The 10,126-nt window shown below is 48.9% G+C and overlaps 1 protein-coding gene across 4 annotated transcripts in view; it reads left to right on the top strand.

Annotated features, from left to right (window-relative positions):
• The first annotated feature begins 1,418 nt into the window (after positions 1-1,418).
• The window catches only part of ADAMTS10 (ADAM metallopeptidase with thrombospondin type 1 motif 10), a 48,206-nt gene continuing 39,498 nt past the window's right edge, over positions 1,419-10,126 (top strand). The window contains exons 1-3 of one of the 4 annotated variants that reach the window (XM_065745974.1): positions 1,419-1,473; positions 2,348-2,419; positions 3,034-3,365. The gene's annotated coding sequence lies outside the window, so the exon portion shown is untranslated. Of the gene's footprint in view, positions 1,474-2,347; positions 2,420-2,960; positions 3,366-10,126 lie in introns of those variants that run through there. The other 3 variants (XM_065745972.1, XM_065745975.1, XM_065745973.1) reach the window with 3 other exon arrangements.

The raw sequence follows: 10,126 nt of genomic DNA, 5'->3' as shown, positions 1-10,126 counted from the left end.
GAGAAGTCCGAACAGAGCATTGTGGTGTTAGGTACTGTGCAGACATAAAAAGGATCAGTCTGTGGCCAAGGAGCTAGTCCCGGCATGGATGTGGGGCCAGGCTGTGATGTAGAGCCAGAACTGGGAGCCCTGCCCAGTTTAGATGTAGCAAGAGTTCTTAATTTTTATTTTATGGATAAAATGGTTATACAGAATGACCCGATCAGCCTCAATGTTGTCCTCCATATGCAAGAATGGCAGCCTTAAAATGAGCCTAGAAGTGTTGCATCTGGGACATGGTTTAGTGGGCAATATTGGTGGTAGGTGAATAGTTCGATATGATCTTAGAGATCTTTTCCAACCTTAATGATTCTATGGGTGGGCTGGATGCACACTGGTCATCAGTCAGCATCCCCCAGAAGTGACACTTTGTGCAGACATTACTGGTGATGCTTCTCCTGCGTTTGCTGCTCCATCCCCCAGAAGTGATGCACTGTGTGAGCATTGCCTGCTGTGTTTCTCCTGGTGCTGCATCCCTGCAGGGTTTGTACCTTTGGGTGCTTAGCCCGGAGCTCGCAGGGCCCCGTGCAGCCACACGAGGGTGCAGTGTCCTCGGGCTGCTGAGCACTGGGAAAGTCTCCTGCGGCTCTGCCTGGTGCCTGGGTCCTCTACAACCCTAAATGAGTGAGTGGGGACGCTGGGGAGTTGCAGAGAGAGGATTTTAAGTGTCCTCAAGTAATGCATCCTCATCCTAGAAGGAGAGAGCAGCTGGCACTGTTAGGTATTGGAGACAAATGGTCATGGCCATCAGTTTCCTGCGAAACCCTTCTTTAAGGCATGTCTTTCTGTTCTGTATCACATCCCATTATCCTTTCCAATTTTCCATGCTCCTGTGCTTGCAACGAGACCTTGGGAAGATGTATGCAGCCCCATCACACTTCAGAAACAGGTCCGGGCTGGAATGAACTCGGTTCTTGAGCAGAGGAATTTGTGTGGTTTGGTGTGAGGATGAGGGCAATCTGTACAGCCCTGTGCAGGCTTTTGCCCCAAGCACACAAAGCAAGGAGAGGGGCAGGTAGCACAAAGCAGTTCGTTCCTGTGCTCCTGAGCAGGGGAGATGAACGTATGCAGCCTCAGTCCCTCTTCATTACACACTGAGTGTATTTGAAGACAAGTTTCAGCCCCTAGGATGGCAGCAGGCCATGCTTTGAGCAATTAGTTTTTCCCTGGCACCATTCAATTAAAACCCAAACACTTTGTTTAGTTGCTCTTTTATGTCTGTGCTGTGGGGGCTCAGACAAAGGCCAGCTTGCCCTACAGAGGAAGGAAACCACTCTTTCCACCCAACCAGGGAAGCGGCCAAAAATTCAGCCCAGCAATTGCAGTCTCTTTGAACTCTGTTCTCAAGCAGAGAGCCAGGACCAGTGCAAGGACCTCGCTGCTGTCCTGGGATGTCCTGTTCCAGGAGCAGGACCAGGGATGGACTTTGGGGTGGTGACTTTCCTCCAGGGATCAAGGGAGGTTTCTTTTTTGTAGGTCCAGGTTTTTAGGGCTAGCACACCTCCTAGGACATACCCACAAACTTCATCTCGGGTTTGCTGAGCTGAGAGCTGCTGGCAATCAGAAGGATGCCCATGGAAGTATTCCTGCTGTCTTGTCTGGGTGTCTGTTTGTGGCTGTCATCAGAGGCAGGATGCTGGGGCAGGGGGACCTTCACTCTGTCACTGTGATTGAAGGAAGGCGGTGGACTATGACTCCTTCTGGAGCATCTGCTGCTGCTCCATCTGCAAGAGGAGTACAGAGGGCTTCAGGCAGTGGATGAAAAATCCATCATGGCTGTGAAATACAAGGGCTGTTAAATGTAAGGATGCTGCCCCCAGCTCATCTCCCCATGTAGCAACAGCAGAGGATATACTCTCAAAAGAACCTCAAGCTGCTTGCTTTCCTTTTAATCCCTTTTCTCAAGCATTCCATGAACCAGTATATGCAGGATCTGATCCACTCTGTGTTCCCTTCTAGCATCCAGGTGGTTACAGACCACCTCAGGAAAGGCTTTGGGGCTCCTCTATCCACAGAGGGGCTCAAGCTTGGGCTCTGCTGTCAGATACCACAGTCACTGCTGTGTCCTTCCCTTTTCTACCCAGAAAAAAAGCAGAGAAATTGGGAAGGGTCTCTATCTACAATGCTTGCAGCATGGCCAGGTAATTCACTTTACCAAAACCTACATATTCCTCTTTCTAATCCCAAAGAAGAGGAAGAAGGAAATGAGCTCCTGCCCTTCATTGCTTATTGTTTTTACGTGTCCTGAGATTGCTTTGTATTTAAACAAGCAGTATTAATTACTTTCAGTGTTTATTCTTTACTTTAGAAATTTATTGTCCTCTGTGGGACACTCCACAGAGCAGAACAAGGGGCATTCTGCACTGCAGCAGCCAGCAGGGTGAAAATAATGTAACCAGGGTGGGAAGGGACTTCTTAAAGCATTACTGAATTTTTGAGGGCTTCTTTAAACATAAAGCCAATACCTACTGATGCTACAGAGCACAGTGGCCTTTGCTGAGGCCATTTTGTCAGACATGCGTTGTCTTTATAAAAGCATTTTGAAGCTGAAGTTAAAAGGAAGGTTGGGAATTATATGTTTTGTTGATTTTTTTTTCTTTTTCTGTTTTTTTTTCCGGGAGGTGGGGTGGGGGAGAGGAACAAATATCCAAGCAAGACCCAAAATTGCTTTATCTGTTCTGCCTGTCCTTGCGCTGTGTTGCTGCCATGGGGCTGCCCAGGAGGATGGCTGCTCTTTGCAGGGCTTTAGCTGATGAGTTTTATACTGCTGCAGCAAGACCTGCCTTCTGCACTGATGTCAGCACTCAGGGCGGGACTTTACAGCCCTGTGGGTTTGGGATTTTTTTTTTGTTGGTTTTTTTTTTTTTTTTTTGGATAATCCTGGCAAAATTCCTGAGCAAAGTTTCTTTTTCTTTTTCTTTTTTTTTTTCTTTTTTCTTCTCTTTTTTTTTTTCTTTTTTTTTTCTTTTTTTTTTTTTTTTTTTTTTTGAGCAGCCCCTATACATGCTGCCTCCGAGCCGCTCTCTTATTACCACTCACTTCCTGAAAGGAGACTTTTTAGCAAAGCCTCTAGCTGCAGCGCTGCCTGGGTCTGACAGAAGGAGGTTATTGAGGAAGGCGACATAAACCCTCAGCCTGGAAGCTTTCTGACACTCAGAGGACTGAGGGGGAGAGAGAAGAGCTTTTGGCCGCAGCTGGAAAAAAAAAAAAAAGAAAGAAAAGAAAAGAAAAGAAAAAAAAAAAAAAAAGAGGAGAAAATAAAATAAAAGCTCAAAGAATTAAAAGGGAAAAAAAAAAAGAAGAAAGAAGGGAGAACGCTAGAGAAGGTAAAACGCTCTTTAAAATAATTTTTCCAGAGAAAACTCTTTGAGGTTGGAGTGGGGTGGTCTGGGGTGGAGGGAATGTGAATGTTCTTTGAAATCAGAACCGTCTCCCTGGAGAGGGAATGAGCCCGAAGAGCGTTGCATGCTGGAAAAACATTTATGAGAATGAAAACCATGTTCACCCTTCTCCAACATTCAGAGTTTCCATAAAAACGCAGGGTTGTGTTTCAAAGCGTCTGCAGACAGCGGCAGTCGGCATCTGCTCACCTCCCCCTTTTCCCCGCGCCGCTCCACTTTTTATTGCACGGAGCCGTGATCGCATGTTTGCTGCTCTAAAATAGGGTACTATTAAAGTAGAGCTGCTGGGGGTGAAGCTCTTAATTCCAGACTTATAGCTGCCGTGGCTGCAGCAGAATGTTGCATTCCTCGCTGTCCTCATTCCTGAGGATAAACACAGATTGTGCTCCTCTCCCTTTTGCTCTCCATCTGCAGGAACGGTGCGGGCGGGGGATTGTAAACCATCTGACCTGAAAAAGCTGCAAAGTCATTAAGTTGTGTGCATCGTTTGGCCCCACTGCACGGGCCGTACATAGTTGCCGCTTGGATAATATTTTAAAGGGTTTCTTAAAGGAGATCAATCCCTCCGAATGTGTTATTTTAGACATCAAAGTAAATATTAGTGATGGTGAAATGCCAGGAGATTATCTCATTAGAGCTGGAGGAGCTGTGCTATAAATAGGAAGGAGTTTGTAAAATAACTTTGATAAATCTCTTCCAGAGGGGGAAAAATTGGGAACGCGGGGCAGGTACCCTGGTTGGTGGCAATATTCAATATTTCTTATCATTTTTGTCATGTCTGGGGACTGTTCCACTCAAGTGTGGGCACATCAGGAGGCTTTTGTTTTCCTGCATTGGTCCACGCCAATACCCACACTGGCTGGAGATGGCTCAGCCCCACCAGAGATCTGTTTCTTATTCTGTTCGTTAATATTGTTGTTAGCTGAGCTCGCACGACCGAGTGGTGATAGCAGGAAGAGTTTTGGAGTCCTTGCTCGTTTTGGGTCTCCATCACACTACAGAGGGTGGAAGGGGAGATGCTGTGCTGGGCTGCCCAGGTATTCCTCGCAGTGCCATGCCTGGACTGGCTGAAACCCTCACCCAATAAGTTTTCTTCCACTGCTGGGGAGATGGTTCCAGTGTCCCAAAATTTCTCCATATAAGGCTCATGCTGGCTGCTTTGATTGCTCCATCCCATTGTTCCAGGCTGGCCCCACCAGCAGCACCCTCCACTTTCTGTCTCCTTTCTATTTGTGAAACCTCTGGTTCCTGTAGGTGCGTCTGCTGTTGTGTTACCCCAGCAGCTGCTCCGTGGTGCAATGGGAAAGGTCCTGTCATCTCCTCTAAATCATGCTTTCCCCAGATAAGGCTTTGGGGCTGAGCTATTTCCCTTGGCAGGAGAATGCCCTGATAAGCCGAGACTGAATGAGCAATCAATGGGGCGAAGTGGAACCCTAGGGGTAGGTGTTGCCTGCTCAACATAAACAGTCTCTACTCGTCATGCGAGAGGCCTTTTAATTACCAACCTGTGTGTTATCACAGATGGCTCAAGGCCACCCAATGTGCGTATCACATGCAGTGCTGATCCAGAGTCTGCATGGGCTCTGCTGCCCAGGGAGCAGCTCCATGGAAGGCTTTCAGCGCAGGTTGCATCAGGCCCACCCAGGGGCTGGTTCTGTTGGAGTACTCGTCTCAAACTTATCTGAAACCCCCAACTCCAAAAACCACTTTTCTTGCCAAGTTTCCAGCAATTAGTTCTTTCGAAGCCAAAAACACCGCAGGATGTGTTTGTCACGTCCTGTCCTGCCTAGATCTCGAGTTAACGCAAATTAACTTAAAACAAACAGAATTTGGACCAAATTTGTCAAGTGTTCAGAAGCAATTGTCTTGTGCTTAGGGTAATGTCAGCTCAGATGTGCTGAAGATACGTAAGGCAAAAAGATCTTTGCTTGACCCCATCGCCCGTAGGAAATGTTTGCAGGGCGAGGAGTTGCAGTCATTTCCTGGGATTCTGTGAGGAGGTCAGATCCCACATGCAGCTATTGCAGGGTGAGAAACAGAAAACCACCAGCCTGGGTATGGATCCACTTTTCAACACCAAAGGAAGTTTTGTAAAGGAATAACATCAGGCAAATCTTCCTATCTCCGTTACTGGGAGTGCCTTAAGTCAAGTCTGCAACCAATTCCAGTGTTGGGAGACTCTCCAGTGAGAAAGCGTGCCAAAATAGTTTTGCTCCTTCTGACTTCAGTAGAGAAGTGTCAGTGGCACATGCTAAGTGCAGGGTGTCCATTCAGCCACTCTGCTGCTCTGCTGCCTTCTGTATTTGCCCTGACTGGGAAAAGACATGCTCGGGATGTCCCATGGTTGCGTATTCGGTGTGTCTTCATTCTTGTTTATCATCCCAGACCACCACTGCTGCTATTGTTTTCTGCTCTTTCATTATAGCTCCACTTTTAAGGAGCCCTGTGCAGTTCTAGACATCCCTCTGAACTCTGTCATTCATAGATTCTGCTTCCAATCGGATCTGAGGGTGAAATCCTGGCTGCCTGCTGTGGGAATGATGCCACTGACCTCAGCAGGGCCCAAGACTTCACCCCAAAAATGGCTTCAGTCAAAATCACCATGGAATCACTGCCTATCAGGGTTAGCAGCTCCTTATTCCCACCGCAGTTGGGCACAGATAAGTGTGCCAGGTGGCCTTTGGGCTGCAGCTTCCTCCTTAGGAAGCCACATATGCTCGTGAGACAGCACGTTCCTTTGTGCTGTGCCATACCCCACCAAATCCAAACCATCTGGGCTTAATGTTTCCCAAACAGAGAAGCTGAAGGGGTAGAAAAAGAGCCTATAAACTCTCAGGACAGCAGATCTCTTGGAGCTTGTACGTGGGATCCAGAGACTGGAAGTGAGCTGCAGATCCTCTGGAGCTATGAAGGCTGGGTAGTCCACAGCCCAGTGTGGTCTTCAAGAGCTCATCCTACTGCAGTTCCCTCGGGTGTTCCTCTATGGGAATGTGTCCTGTGGTCTGCAGATGCTGTCATTATCATGGAGTTCTGTACAAAGAGGAGACCCCATGCTCAGCTGGTCTCCTCTCAAGTCCCTTTCTCTGTGTCACCAGATGTAGCTGCTTCTCTGATTTCCTGGGAGAAGAGCCTGGTCCAAGCTGATCTTTCTGTTTCTGTGCCTCTCTGTGCAGCTTGATGTGTTTCCCCAAGCCACTTGTGAGTGTGACCCCATGGGACAGCCTGAGTTTCATGGTCCAAACGTGACCTAATGTCAGTTATCCGTGTTCTGAGTGGGGGGTGGGATCTCAGCAAGTCCCTTCCAACTGCAGTCATCCTTGCAGTCTCGGAGTGGCAGGACCAAGTATAAAACCAAATAAAAACCGTGGGAGCACGGCATACCCAGATTTGTTGGTGGATCACAACAGCATGCAGGCAGTATCACATGGGGCACGTGAGTGCCAAGCATTGACCTGCATGTAACAGTGGTGATGTCCACCCACGTGGGTTGCAGAGCTGTGCATTAACACTGGCATTCCCAGCCTTGTGCATGTGGCCATCACATGTGCTCTTACATGTGTGGTATCTGTGTGTAATTGGCAAGGGTGCCATGCAGTAGGCAAAGTGCACTTCTTTTAACAACTGCTCGGCCGTCTTTTTTACTTCTGCTGTTTTGTCCACGGCTGAAGCCAGCAAGGAGAGTGGTGGCAGAGGGCCAGCAAGTCTGGGTCACATGGAGCAGCTCCAAACCATTGCATAAGTCCGTCTGAAAGCGGACCTGCATGAGAACTGGTAGAGTCGTCTCCTTAAAGCACAAGGAGTGCAAGGCTATGCTGCTTGGTAGCACCCTGCCTTGGGCTGGTTCAGCAGCATTTGGGCTCAGACCTGGGGTTTGTACTGCCCCAGGCCCAACACTCCTCCCTGATGATGCTACGCACTGACACTTTTCTAATGCTTTCCTGTTGAGGACCTCCGAGCATTTTACCACACTTGGAGAAGTGCAGTGACCCCAGCTTTCCAGATAGGGCCAGATCCTTATGTAACAGGGAGATAGGATTTCCAGAAAGCAGAGCAGTCAGTATCAGAGGGAAGCTGGGGCTCCTGGCTCTCCACTCCTGTGCCTTCACTTTGTAATGGATTCCTTTTGCCCCTTTGCTGGTGGAATCAGTCTGGATTTTGGACTGAGCAAGGGAGCAATTCATTCTTTTCCTCACTAAGATTGCCCTGAAAAGACTCGACTATAAAACAATTCTTGTGTTTAAAAAAAAGAAAAAAAATCACTCCCACACAGTACTGGAGTGAGCCCAAAACCCTATGAAGCTTTGCTTGTACAAAGGGATGGAGGGTGTGCCCAGTTTGAGCACGGCAGGGCCCAGTGCGGTGCAGAGCAGCGGGCAGTAGGAAGGCAGTGAGGGTATCCCCAGCCCTGCAGTGCTGCAGTGGGATGGAGACGTGGGTTTGTACCCCTCATTGATTGGATTCAGCCTGACAGAGTCAGTCTGCATCCTAGCACTGCTGGTGGACACCTCTGGATGGGATTTGGTCTCGTTTTAACGCTGTAAAATCAGAAATTCTCAGCCAGGCAAACTCCAAATGTCGCCCCATATGTGGGGATTGGTTCCTGCAAAGGACCAAGTGGGGCGTGCGTATGACAGTGTGCTGCAAGTGCCCCGAGCCAGTGGAAAGGGGAAAGCCAAAGTTCTCTCCCTGCTGTGCACTGGAGCACAGGGATGGATGCAAGCAGATCCTAAGGGGTTGCTGCAGTGCTGAGAGCACTGACCATCCCATGGCTGCAAGCCGCTGTTTTCTGGTGAATGATGATAACTGCGTGTTTGTTTCGAATTCTTTGCCTGCCATGCCCCCAGAGAGGCCCATCTTGGAGCTGATTGAGGTTCAAGATCTTGTTCTGCAGATCTGTGATTTTAACCCATTTTTCAATTCTGCAGCTGGTGGTCCTAGCAGTGAGCTGACAGCTAACACTGATTTCTCTGTTTTTAACCCATAACTTTATTCCGGAGCTGAGAAATGACTTCCCAGTGGAAGCCCTGTCATTCTGGCAGGCTGATTGCAAAACAATTTCTGCCGTATGTAAATCAGCAGGTTTCCAACTGAGCAATCCCTGCAGATATTTGTTGGGAACATCAGGACAACCTCTCATTCAGGGCTGGGAGTTGTCAGGAAGCTCTGCACCCTCTCGTGTGCTCAGCATCCTCACTTACAACTGCAACAGGCAGAGTGGGAGCAGTGCTTTTTGCTTCATCCCACAGGACGTGCAGGGACCTGCTGGGTAATGGGAGATGGCTGCACACCATGGGAGCTTGCTCTGACACTGGGGAGCAAACAGGCAGCTGCTGGGAGGGAGGATCCTGTGGATTTTGACAGTCTGGGGTTTGCAGAGCTTGAGGAGTTCAAGGGTGGTAGCAATGACTAGAGGTGATTCTGGGACATGACAGAAGGAGTTATCCCCTCTGGCCACACTGTGCAAATAGCCCCATCCATGCCTGGCTGTAGGAGTTGAGCAGTGACTTAGTGTTGGCAGATGCTGCCTTTCTCTCCTGTCTGGACCTAGAGGCTGCTGAATTAGGATTGCAGGTGGTCTGGATTGCAAGAAGACAGCTAATTTTCCTTGAAGACACTGAGTTTTGGTGCAGTTTTTTCTATGTCTGGCTGGTGATCTCTGACCATGTGCTTTCTTACACCAAAAAGGCTGACCTGGGTAACCTGGGGAGGACTTCTAGTGTCTGCCTTGAGGTGCAAGAAGGCATCAGCTGGCACTGTTTCCCCACACTCTGCTCTGCAGGATGGCTCCATGCAGGTGCTGCTTACCCTAGAACAGATCCATGAGTGCCATGGAGTCACCCCCATTAATCTCTTGTTCCTCTACACCATGTGCACAGGGAACCAAGCACCTGGGTCACCTCTGACAAAGGTCCCTGTGGTCATGGAGCAAGGAGCTGGCCCATGGTGAGGGGCCGTGCAAAATAGCCAACCATGCAATAGTGGGTAAAGTGAAAAACAAGAATCCCAGCACAGGCTTTTGGCACTGGGAAACACCTCAGGTTGAGTTCCTTTCTGGTAAATGGGGATTGCTGCAGGATCAGCTGCAAGCAGCAGAGGAAGGAGACGCAAGCAGAGCTGCCTTGCAAAGCTCAGCAGGGCTTTTAAAGCATTCCAATCCTCAATTAAATGATTTCCTTCACACTTGCACTTTGAGCCACCTGTACATGCTCATGCTTGTAAGCGTCTGGAGATGGGGATGGTGGTCTGGGTGCCCCGGTTGCCATCCCCAGCAGCACTCAGCTTTGCAGATCGCAAGTAGCGGGGACAGAGTGGTTTGCATTTTTTTATCTGAGGCCATATCCCCTGAGAAGAGAAGCATGAGCTGAAACCAGGACAGTTGGGGGAGACCACACAGAGTTATCCTCCTGCCCTGCGGCAGTGTTTGCAGAACAGATTTCAGCCAAGGTTTTCCAGCCAAAATTTGTGGGCCTCTGTGAACAGCAAGAGCAGGTGAAAAGATGGCTGTTTTTATGGAAAACCTGGCCATTTTGGGATCAGACTCTATGAGCTACAGGCACTGTGAAGACCATGTGGGCAATGGGCATGTCTGAGGGGTCTTTGCATTTGTGGGATCACACATAGTGGCTGGGCTGGGCTTCTTTCAGGGCGTGTGATAATGTGGTGGTTGGATTGGGGCTGCAGCAGGT

Source organism: Cyrtonyx montezumae, unplaced genomic scaffold, assembly GCF_038088225.1.
Source record: "Cyrtonyx montezumae isolate F1298 unplaced genomic scaffold, pur_monq_1.0 scaffold_39, whole genome shotgun sequence".
Taxonomy (NCBI): domain Eukaryota; kingdom Metazoa; phylum Chordata; class Aves; order Galliformes; family Odontophoridae; genus Cyrtonyx; species Cyrtonyx montezumae.
The sequence above is the reverse complement of the archived record's forward strand: the minus strand, read 5'-3'. Positions and strand labels throughout refer to the sequence as shown.